The sequence below is a fragment of the Balaenoptera ricei genome, chromosome 12, assembly GCF_028023285.1.
Source record: "Balaenoptera ricei isolate mBalRic1 chromosome 12, mBalRic1.hap2, whole genome shotgun sequence".
NCBI classification, from domain to species: Eukaryota; Metazoa; Chordata; class Mammalia; order Artiodactyla; family Balaenopteridae; genus Balaenoptera; species Balaenoptera ricei.
Window position 1 is genome coordinate 54,722,423 of NC_082650.1, and position 12,534 is coordinate 54,734,956.

At 38.1% G+C, this 12,534-nt stretch overlaps 1 long non-coding RNA gene across 1 annotated transcript in view; it reads right to left on the reverse strand.

Annotated features, from left to right (window-relative positions):
• LOC132376023 (uncharacterized) overlaps window positions 1-12,534 on the reverse strand; it is a 112,536-nt gene that overhangs the window by 84,488 nt on the left and 15,514 nt on the right. The window contains exon 3 of the long non-coding RNA XR_009506201.1: window positions 3,873-4,039. This is a non-coding gene — a long non-coding RNA (uncharacterized LOC132376023). The remainder of the gene's footprint in view (window positions 1-3,872; window positions 4,040-12,534) is intronic.

Genomic DNA, 12,534 nt, shown 5'->3' on the forward strand with positions numbered 1-12,534 from the left:
TTTATGGCTGAGTAATATTCCATTGTGTGTGTGTGTGTGTATATATATATATATATATATATATATATATCACATCTTCTTTATTTATTCATCTATCTATGGACACTTAGGTTTCTTTTACATCTTGGCTACTGTAAAATAATGCTGCAGTGAACATATAACTTTTCAAATCACTGTTTTCATTTTCTTCAGATAAATACCCAGAACTGAAACTTCAGGATCATATGGTAGTTCTATTTTTAATTTTTTGAGAAACCTCCACACTGCCTTTCATAGTGGCTGTACCAACTTACATCCCTCCAACAATGCATGAGGGTACCCTTTTCTCCACAATCTTGCCAACATTTGTGATTTCTTGTCTTTTGATAATAGCTATTCTATTAGGTGTGAGGTGATACCTCATTGTGGTTTTGATTTGCATTTTTCTTATGATTAGTGATGTTGAGCATCTTTTCATGTGCCTGTTGGCCATCTGTATGTCTTCTTTAGAAAAATGTCTGTTCAGCTCTTCTGCCCATTTTTAAATTGGATTATTTGGGTTTTTATATTGAACTGTATGACTTCTTTATATATTTTGAATCTGAAACCCTTACAGGACATATTGTTTGCAAATATCTTCTCCCATTCAGTAGGTTGCCTTTTTGTTTTGCTGATGGTTTCCTTTGCTGTGCAAAAGCTTTTCAGTTTGATGCAGTCCCATTTGTCTATTTTTGCTTCTGTTGCTCTTGCCTAAGGAGACAGATTTTTTAAAACATTGCTAAGACCTATGTCAAAGAGCATACTGCCTATGTTTTCTTCTAGGATTTTTATGATTTCAGGTCTTACATTTAAGTCTATAATCCATTTTTAGTTTATTTTTTTATATGGTGTAGGAAAGTGGTCTAGTTTGATTCTTTTGCATGTAGTTGCCGAGTTTTCCCAACACTGTTTATTGAAGAGGTTGTCTTGTCCTCCATTGTTTATTCTTACCTCCTTTGTTGTAGATTAATTGACCATATAAGCATGGGTTTATTTCTGGGCTCTCTATTCTGTTCCATTGATCTATGTGTCTGTTCGTGTGGCAGTACCATGCTGTGTTGATTACTATAGCTTTGTAGTTTAGATTGAAATAAAGGAGTATGATGCCTCCAGCTTTGTCCTTCTTTCTCAATATTGCTTTGGCATCTTTTGTGGTTCCACACAGATTTTAGTATTATTTACTCTAGTTCTCTGAGAAATGCCACGGGTATTTTGAAAGGGATTATATTGAATCTGTAGATTGCTCTGGGTAGTATGGACATTTTAACAATATTATTTCTTCCAGTTCATAAGCATGGTATATCTTTCCATTTATTTGTGTTGTCTTCAATTTCTTTCATAAATGTCTTACAGTTTTCAGAGTACAGGTCTTTCATCTCTTTGGTTAAGTTTATTCCTAGGTATTTTATTCTTTTTGATGCAATTGTAAATGGGATTATTTTATTAATTTCTCTTTGTGATTGTTCATTATTAACTGCAACAAATTTCTGTATATTAATTTGTATCCTGCAACTTTACTAAATTCATTTATTCTAATAGTTTTCTGGTTGCTGCTTTAGGGTTTTCTACATATAGCATAATGTCATCTGCAAATAGTTAGTTTTACTTCTTTCCTTCCAATTTGGATGCCTTTTATTTCTTTTTCTTGTGTGATTGTTGTGCCTAGGACTACCAATACTATGTTGAATAGAAGTGGCGAGAGTGGGCATCCTTGTCTTGTTCCTGATCCTAGAGGAAAAGATTTTAACTTTTGACCATTGAGTATGATGTTAGCTGTGAGCTTGTCATACATAGGCATACCTCAAAGATATTGTAGGTTCAGTTCCAAACCACTGCAGTAAAGCAAATATCACAATAAAGTGACTCACACAAATTTTTTGTTTCCCAGTGCTTATAAAATTTCTGTTTATACTATACTGTACTCTATAAAGTGTGTAATAGCACTATGTCTGAAAAAGTGTACATACCTTAATTTTAAAATACTTTATTGCTAAAGAAGGCTAACCATCATCTGAGCCTTCAGCAAGTTGCAATCTTTTTGTAATAGTAACATCAGAGATCACTGATCACAGATTACCATAACGAATATAATAATAATGAAAAAGTTTGAAATATTGTGAGAATTACCAAAATGTGAAACAGAGACATGAAGTGAGCAAATGCTATTGGAAAACGGCACAGATAAACTTGACACCAGGTTGCCACAAACCTTCAGTTTGTGAAAAAAAGCAATATCTCTGAAGCACAATGAAACAAAGTACAATAAAACAAGGTATGCCTGTATGGCCTTTAATATGTTCAGGTATGTTTCTTGTATATCTACTTTGTTGAGAGTTTTTACTTTAAATGGATACTGAATTTTGTCAAATGCTTTTTTGTATCTATTGAGATGATCATATGATTTTTATTTTTGGTTTATTCATGTGATGTATCACATTTATGGACTTGAAAATGTTGAAACTTCCTTGAATTCCTGGGATAAATCCCACTTGATCATAGTGTATGATCCTTTTAATGTATTGTTGAACTGGCTTGCTAATGTTTGAGGACCTTCACATCTACGTTCATCAGTGATACTGGCCGATAATTTTCTTTTTTTTTTTTTTTTTTTGTGGTGCCCTTGTCTGGTTTTGATACCAGGGTAATGTTAGCCTTGTAGAACGAGTATTCTTTCCTCTACAATTTTTGGAATAGTTTGAGAAGGACAGGTATTAACTCTTCTTTAAATGTTTGGTAGAATTCACCTGTGAAGCTCTCTGGTCCTGGACTTGTGCTTGTTGGGAGTTTTTTTATTATTGATTCATTTTCATTATCGGTAATCGGTCTGTTCGTATTTTCTGTTTCTTCTTGACTCACTGTTAAGTGATTGTACATGTCTAGGAATTTATTCATTTCTTCTAGGTTGTCTTTTATATTGGCGTATAATTGTTCGTAGTAATTTCTTTTGATCCTCTGTATTTACATGGTGTCAGTTGTAACTTCTCCTCTTTCTTTTCTGATTTTATTTATTTGGGCCTTCTTTGTTATTTTTTCCTTGATGAGTCTGGCTAAATGTTTAACAATTTTGTTTATCTTTTCAAAGAACCAGTTCTTAGTTTCATTGATCTTTTCTATTGTTTTTCAGTCTCTATTTCTTTTATTTCTATTTTGATCTTTGTGATTTCTCTCCTTCTATTAACTTTGGGTTTTGTTTGTTCTTGTTTTTCTAGTTCCTTTAGGTGTAAGGTTAGGTTGTTTATTTGAGACTTTTCTTGTTTCCTGAGGTAGGCTTGTATCACTATAAACTTCCCTCTTGCAGCTGCTTTTGCTGCATCTCATAGATTTTGGATTGTTGTGTTTCCATTTTCATCTGTCTCCAGGTATCCTTTTTTTCCTCTTTGATTTCTTCAGTGACCCACTGGTTGTTTAGTAACATGTTGTTTAGCTTCCATGTGTTTGTGTTTTTTGCACTTCTTTCCTGGGGCAGGTGTGGGTGGGGTGCCCAGGGTGCGCTAAGCTGGAGCCACCTTGAAGGGATGGCTGGAGGTGTAGGCCAAGGGCCTGGGGTGCACTAGGGCAGCCTTGGTATGCCAGCTAGATGAATGGACCATGTTCCCTTGCACACTATCAAGGTGGAGGGGGATTGCCAAAAATGGCAATCTCTGGCACCTCCTACCCTGGAGAGAGTCCCAGAAGTTCCCTGCCCATTCGGCAGATGCTTTAGGGTTTGTAAGTGGATTTCTCTCATGTATAGTCTAGGTGCCCTTTAAACTGCTGGGTTTTTTTTTTTTTTTTGCTCTTCCCCAGGGCACATGGGCTCCTCAGTGACGTCCCTACTACAGGTCCCATTGATACCGTGTCTCCATCTCTCCTACCTGTCTCTGCGTGGTCCCTCTATTGTCGGTTGTGCAGAAGCTGTTCAATCAGCCCTCAGTTCTTCTTCAGGAGAAATTGCTCTGTATGTAGGTGTAAAATCAGTGTGTCCATGGGAGGTGAGTTCAGGGTCTTCTTATGCTGTCATCTCGGAGGAACTCTTCAAATACTTTTTAGAATGAAATGGATAGGAAGAAAAAAATTATGTATACTGATAACTAAAACATATAGCAAATCATTTTACTGGTATGAAATATCCCAAACACCCCTCCACCCACCCCTGCAATCTTCTTGCCAAGACTGAATCCTTGAGTTCAAAACAGCCTCTTCCTAGGATATCAATACTGACAACAATTTCGTGTACAATTTCCAGTCTCAATTTCCCACTAGAATGCATGTCACTCCCGTCAGAACAGGGACCTCATTACATTTACTTTGTGTGCATGATCCCAGCAGAGTACCTAGCCCATGGTTCAGGCTCAACAAATTGCAGGGTTATGTATTGCATTTCACCCACTCCTACCTCTCTCACTAGCTTATGGTGAGGCTTAAAAGTGATGAAAGTAAAAGCCTTATAAATTGAATGTTTAATTGCACCAGATCCTCTGTCCCAGGTAGAAAGCAGGCAGTTCTCATCTTTTGAAAGAGCCTTCTTTGAGTGGAGGAGGAGGCTCCTTCCCTGGCTCACTCCACTTCCACAAGAAAATGGAGTGTTTTCTTTGTTTCTTCACTCACTAGTTGGGCCTCCCCAGCCTGGGGTGGAGAGGCTAGAGCCAAAGGAGGACAAAACCCTGGCTTGCTGCCAGTCACACCACAGCCATCTCTGTGGGGACATGTTACTCAGAGCATATTTTGGCATACACTCAGTCACTTCAGTTAATTCAGAAGGGGCATGCTGTGAGCTCCTGGGAGGGAGCCACAGCATGTCCAAAGGGCACAAAATAATGGGGATTTTTCTGTGTGGTCTCACCCAATTTATCTTCTCAAGTAGCTCAATCACTAAATGGAAATACTCAACCTCCATCCTCCCCATGCCTTTGACAAGGTAAAAGGAGTTTAAGAGCTTTTTTTTTTTTTTTAATTTAAAGTTCTGCTTCTTTTGCCCTTCCATAGTCAAGACAAAACAAAATAATGGATTATTATGCTTCATGGGGGCATGAAATAATTTCAGTTAAATTTGAGATTCGTGTTTAACACGTCAGTTTGTCATTGCAAATTGACTTCTCTGTGCAGATCAAGAAACAAAAGAGGTTTTTGGAATGAATGCCAAAGGAGCTGAATAACCAGCCATCATGGGTGGATTAAAAATAGCCACAATTGAGAGGGAGTCTACACATTCTGTTTTTTAGCTGTTTAGATGAATTTTCATGACTTTTCCTTTGTCTGGTAGATGTTTGTTTTTCTACATGGTTTAAGTAGGATTAATTCAATCATTTTACACCTAGGACCCTCTGAAAGACAATTTTACGTTTGAGTATATTTAAGTCCCTAGGTCCACCTCTTTCCTTCCTGCAACTGTGATAGCTCAGCTTCTCATACCCTCCTGTTGTGACTCTGGCCAAGTTCTCCCATCCCTCCTAGAACACAAGTGTACAATTTAGTCAACCCTAGTCCATAGGAACCAATCCTTATAGCTCAGAAATGTAAATATAGCTTCCAGAAAGGACCTCTCCACTGTAGTCCCAAAGATCAATTTACTCTTTAAACCAATAAGCCCAATTCATCGGGGGAATCATGCACCATATATATTTTATTACCTAGCTGTAGGAGATATTCCTAAAAGGAAATGTGTCATAGAGCTATATACATGGTGACAAGTTCTGGGAGGGGGTTTTGGTTTTTGTTGTTGTTGTTGTTGTCTTGCTCAAGAGGGAATTGGTGTTTCTTGAAAAACTGGAGGGAGGGACAAGCACTCTTACCACTCCTTACCAACCACCTTTGCTCTCTGGGTCTCCTTGGTCAGCTCAGTACTGGTAGAGAATTGCTGTTCACTGTCTATACACATGGCAACCAGATCTGACCCATGTGTGTGTGTGCCTTTGAGATGGAGAGGAAATAGGAGCCTCCCAAGTTCAGATCAGTTGCTTTGATTCCCATTTCCACTGTGGATTGGCTCATTTGTGTTTACTTCTCTCAATCATCCATTTTGGTTAGTGAACAGGTCACACAATGAAGAAATTCATATGGCCTGAAATGGTATGTGAATGTGTATGTGTATTAATTAGGTAATTTAGAAATAGCATATTTGAAAAATAAACCAGCAAGAACCTGGCACTGATGTTCTGTAACTTGGTTTCCTATTGCCTTGAACAGCTATTATGATCACTGGTGGCCAAATGAATTCAAAAGCAAAACATGTACAACACAGACTGATACAATCCTTTCCCAGGTTCCGGAGAACAGCTTGTGGTGGCTCTGTTTCATCAAAGGAAGCTCTGGTCTGTTGCAAGAATGGCTTGCTCATTCTGCCGATGAATTAGTTGTATTAATGTGCCAGAAAAAAGCAGCGATATGGGGATAATTTCTATAAAACTTGATGTTTCATCCGAATGCGATTAACAGAGCCAAGAATTTTTGTCCTTGCTACTGTGAAATAACTCAGAGCCAGTGATTGAGTTAATCAGAGCTAATCTTTTGTCCACATTTGAACAAAGTGTCAGTTGATTTTCCTTCCTTTCTGCATAATAGTTTTTGAGAGAGACATTTTGTTTTTTCAGTTTGAAGATTTTTTAGTGAGAATAAGAGTATGGAATCTACCAGATTAGAGATAAATTTGGAGATGCAGGGGATAAACAACTATGAAAATTTTGTAAAAAACTCATTATTAAATACATATTCCAGGCCAACCACAGAGGCGGAGCTGTGGAGCCCCAATCCCAAGTTGGCCACCATCCAAGAGCCAGAAACCTGATTCCTTTCTGACTTGCCCATCCTCCAGCCGTGTGGCTGACAGGGTCTTGGTGCTCCGGCTGGGTGTCAGGCCTGAGCCTCTGAGGTGGGAGAGCCGAGTTCCGGACATTGGACCATCAGAGACCTCCTGGCCCCACGTAATATCAATCAGCGAGAGCTTTCCCAGAGATCTCCATCTCAACGCTAAGACCCAGCTCCACTCAACAACCAGCAGCTCCAGTGCTGGACACCCCATGCCAAACAACCAGCAAGACAAGAACACAACCCCACACATTAGAAGAGAGGCTGCCTAAAATCATAATAAGTTAACTGACAGCCCAAAACACACCGCCGGACGCGGTCCTGCCCACCAGAAAGACAAGATCCAGCCTCATCCACCAGAAAACAGGCACCAGTCCCCTCCACCTACACAACCCACTGAACCAACCTTACCCACTGGGGGCAGACACCAAAAACAATGGGAACTACAAACCTGCAGCTGGCGAAAAGGAGATCCCAAACACAGTAAGTTAAGCAAAATGAGAAGACAGAGAAATACGCAGCAGATGAAGGAGTAAACTAAAAAACCACCAGACCAAACAAATGAAGAGGAAATAGGCAGTCTATCTGAAAAAGAATTCAGAGTAATGATAGTAAAGATGATCTAAAATCTTGGAAATAGAATAGAGAAAATATAAGAAACGTTTAGCAAGGACCTAGAAGAACTAACGAGCAAACAAACAACGATGAGCAACACAATAAATGAAATTAAAAATACTCTAGAAGGGATCAATAGCAGAATAACTAAGGCAGAAGAATGGATAAGTGACCTGGAAGATAAAATAGTAGAAATAACTACCACAGAGTAGAATAAAGAAAAAAGAATGAAAAGAATTGAGGACAGTCTCAGAGACCTCTCGGACAACATTAAAAACACCAACATACGAATTATAGGGGTCCCAGAAGAAGACGAGAAAAAGAAAGGGACTGAGAAAATATTTGAAGAGATTATAGTTGAAAACTTCCCTAATATGGGAAAGGAAATAGTCAATCCAATCCAGGAAGCACAGAGAGTCCCATACAGGAGAAATCCAAGGAGAAACAGGCCAAGACACATATTAATCAAACTATCAAAAATTAAATACAAAGAGCAAATATTAAAAGTAGCAAGGGAAAAACAACAAATTACACATAAGGGAATCCCCATAAGGTTAACAGCTGATTTCTCAGCAGAAACTCTGCAAGCCAGAAGGGAGTGGCAGGACATATTTAAAGTGATGAAGGAGAAAAACCTACAACCAAGATTACTCTACCCAGCAAGGATCTCATTCAGATTTGACAGAGAAATTGAAAGCTTTACAGACAAGCAAAAGCTAAGAGAATTCAGCACTACCAAGCCAGCTTTACAACAAATGCTAAAGGAACTTCTCTAGGCAGAAAACACAATAGAAGGAAAAGACCTACAATAACAAACCAAAAACAATTAAGAAAATGGGGCTTCCCTGGTGGTGCAGTGGTTGAGACTGCCTGCCAATGCAGGGGACACGGGTTCAAGCCCTGGTCTGGGAAGATCCCACATGCCGCGGAGCAACTGGGCCCGTGAGCCACAATTTCTGAGCCTGCGCGTCTGGAGCCTGTGCTCCGCAACAAGAGAGGCTGCGATAGTGAGAGGCCCGCGCGCCGCGATGAAGAGTGGCCCCCGCATGCCACAACTAGAGAAAGCCCTTGCACAGAAACGAAGACCCAACACAGCCAAAAAAATAAAATAATAAAATAAATAAATTAAAAAAAAAAAGACAGCCCTCTCCACATGGCTCTTTAAAAAAAAAAATTAAGAAAACGGTAATAGGAACATACATATCAATAATTACCTTAAATGTAAATGGATTAAATGCTCCAACCAAAAGACACAGACTGGCTGAATGGATACAAAAACAAGACCTGTATATATGCTGTCTACAAGAGACCCCCTTCAGACCTAGTGACACATAGAGACTGAAAGTGAGGGGATGGAAAAAGATATTCCGTGCAAATGGAAATCAAAAGGAAGCTGGAGTACCAATTCTCATACTAGACAAAATAGACTTTAAAATAAAGGCTATTACAAGAGACAAAAAAGGACGTTACATAATGATCAAGGGATCAATCCAAGAAAAAGATATAACAATTGTAAATATTAATGCACCCAATATAGGAGCACCTCAATACATAAGGCAAATGCTAACAGCCATAAAAGGGGAAATCGACAGTAACACAATCATAGTAGGGGACTTTAACACCCCACTTTCACCAATGGACAGATCATCCAAAATGAAAATAAATAAGGAAACACAAGCTTTAAATGACACATGACCTAATTGATATTTATAGGATATTCCATCCAAAAACAACAGAATACACTTTCTTCTCAATTGCTCATGGAACATCCTCCAGGATAGATCACATCTTAGGTCACAAATCAAGCCTTGGTAAATTTCAGAAAATTGAAATCGTATCAAGTATCTTTTCCAACCACAACATTATGAGACTAGATATCAATTACAGGAAAAAAACTGTAAAAAATACAAACACATGGAGGCTAAACAATACAATACTAAATAACCAAGAGATCACTGAAGAAATCAAAGAGGATATCAAAAAATACTTACAACAAATTACAATGAAAACACGACGACCCAAAACCAAAGGGATGCAGCAAAAGCAGTTCTAAGAGCAAAGTTTATAGCAATACAATCCTACCTCAAGAAACAAGAAAAATCTCAAATAAACAACCCTAAACTTACACCTAAAGCAATTAGAGAAAGAAGAACAAAAAACCCAAAGTTAGCAGAAGGAAAGAAATCATAAAGATCAGATCAGAAGTAAATGAAAAAGAAATGAAGGAAACAATAGGAAAGATCAATAAAACTAAAAGCTGGTTCTTCAGGAATAAAAACAATATTGATAAACCATTAGCCAGACTCATCAAGAAAAAAAGGGAGAAGACTCAAATCAATAGAATTAGAAATGAAAAAGGAGAAGTAACAACTGACACTGCACAAATACAAAGGACCATGAGAGATTACTACAAGCAACTCTATGCCAATAAAATGGACAACCTGGAAGAAATGGACAAATTCTCAGAAAAGCACAACCTTCCGAGACTGAACCAGGAAGAAATAGAAAATATGAACAGACCAATCTCAAGCACTGGAATTGTAACTGTGATTTAAAATCTTCCAACAAACAAAAGCCCAGGACCAGATGGCTTCACAGGTGAATTCTATCAAACATTTAGAGAAGAGTTAACACCTATCCTTCTCAAACTCTTCCAAAAAATAGCAGAGGGAGGAACATTCCCAAACTCATTCTATGCAGCCACCATCACCCTGATACCAAAACCAGACAAAGATGTCACAAAGAAAGAAAACTACAGACCAATATGTCTGATGAACACAGAGGCAAAAATCCTCAACAAAATACAAGCAAACAGAATCCAACAGCATGTTAAAAGGATCATACACCATGGTCAAGTGGGGTTTATCCCAGGAATGCAAGGATTCTTCAATATACGCAAATCAATCAATGTGATACACCGTGTTAACAAACTGAAGGAGAAAAACCATATGATCATCTCAAAAGATGCAGAAAAAGCCTTCGACAAAATTCAACACCCATTTATGATAAAAACCCTTCAGAAAGTAGGCATAGAGGGAACTTTCCTCAACATAATAAAGGCCATAGATGACAAACCCACAGACAACATCATTCTCAATGGTGAAACTCTGAAACCATTTCCACTAAGATCAGGAACAAGACAAGGTTGCCCATTCTCACCACTATTACTCAACATAGTTTTGGAAGTTTTAGCCACGGCAATCAGAGAAGAAAAAGAAATAAAAGGAATCCAAATTGGAAAAGAAGAAGTAAAGCTGTCACTGTTTGCAGATGGCATGATACTATACATAGAGAATCCTAAAGATGCTACCAAAAAACTACTAGAGCTAATCAATGAATTTGGTAAAGTAGCAGGATACAGAATTAATGCACAGAAATCTCTTGCGTTCCTATATACTAATGATGAAAAATCTGAAAGAGAAATTAAGGAAACACTCCCATTTACCACTGCAACAAAAAGAATAAACTACCTATGAATAAACCTACCTAAGGAAACAAAAGACCTGTATGCAGAAAACTGTAAGACACTGATGAAAGAAATTAAAGATGGTACAAGCAGATGGAGAGATATACCATGTTCTTGGATTGGAAGAATCAGCATTGTGAAAATGACTATACTACCCAAAGCAGTCCACAGATTCAATGCAATCCCTATCAAACTACCAATGGCATTTTTCACAGAACTAAACAAAAAGTTCACAATCTGTATGGAAACACAAAAGACCCCGAACAGCCAAAGCAATCTTGAGAAAGAAAAATGGAGCTGGAGGAATCAGGCTCCCGGACTTCAGACTATACTACAAAGCTACAGTAATCAAGACATTATGGCACTGGCACAAAAACAGAAATATAGATCAATGGAACAGGATAGAAAGCCCAGAGATAAACCCACGCACATATCTTATCTTTGATCACCTTATTTTTGATAACGGAGGTAAAAATATACAATGGAGAAAAGACAGCCTCTTCAATAAGGGGTGTTGGGAAAACTGGACAGCTACATGTAAAGGGATGAAATTAGAACACTCCGTAACACCATACACAAAAATAAACTCAAAATGGATTAAAGACCTAAATGTAAGGCCAGACACTATCAAACTCTTAGAGGAAAACATAGGCAGAACACACTACGACATAAATCACAGCAAGATCCTTTTTGACCCACCTCCTAGAGAAATGGAAATAAAAACAAAAATAAACAAATGGGACCTAATGAAACTTAAAAGCTTTTGCACAGCAAAGGAAACCATAAACAAGATGAAAAAGACAGCTCTCAGAATGGAAGAAAATATTTGCAAATGAAGCAACTGACAAAGGATTAATCTCCAAAATATACAAGCAGCTCATGCAGCTCAATATCAAAAAAAACAAACAACTCAATCTAAAAATGCACAGAAGACCTAAATAGACATTTCTCCAAAGAAGATATACTGATTGCCAACAAACACATGAAAGGATGCTCAACATCATTAATCGTTAGAGAAATGCAAATGAAAACTACAATGAGGTTCACCTCACACTGGTCAGAATGGCCATCATCAAAAAATCTACAAACAATAAATGCTAGAGAGGGTGTGGAGAAAAGGGAACCCTCTTGCACTGTTGGTGGGAATGTAAATTGATACGGCCACTATGGAGAACAGTATGGAGGTTCCTTAAAAAACTAAAAATAGAACTACGACCCAGCAATCCCACTACTGGGCATATACCCTGCGAAAACCATAATTCAAAAAGAGTCATGTACCACAATGTTCATTGCAGCTCTATTTCCAATAGCCAGGACATGGAAGCAACCTAAGTGTCCACCGACAGATGAATGGATAAAGAAGATGTGGCACATATATACAATGGAATATTACTTAGCCATAAAAAGAAACGAAATTGAGTTATTTGTAGTGAGGTGGATGGACCTAGAGTCTGTCATACAGAGTGAAGTCAGAAAGAGAAAAACAAATACCGTATGCTAACACATATATATGGACTCTAAAAAAGAACAAAAAAAATGGTCATGAAGAACCTAGGGGCAAGATGGGAATAAAGACGCAGACCTACTAGAGAATGGACTTGAGGATACAGGGAGGGGGAAGGGTAAGATGGGACAAAGTGAGAGAGTGGCAT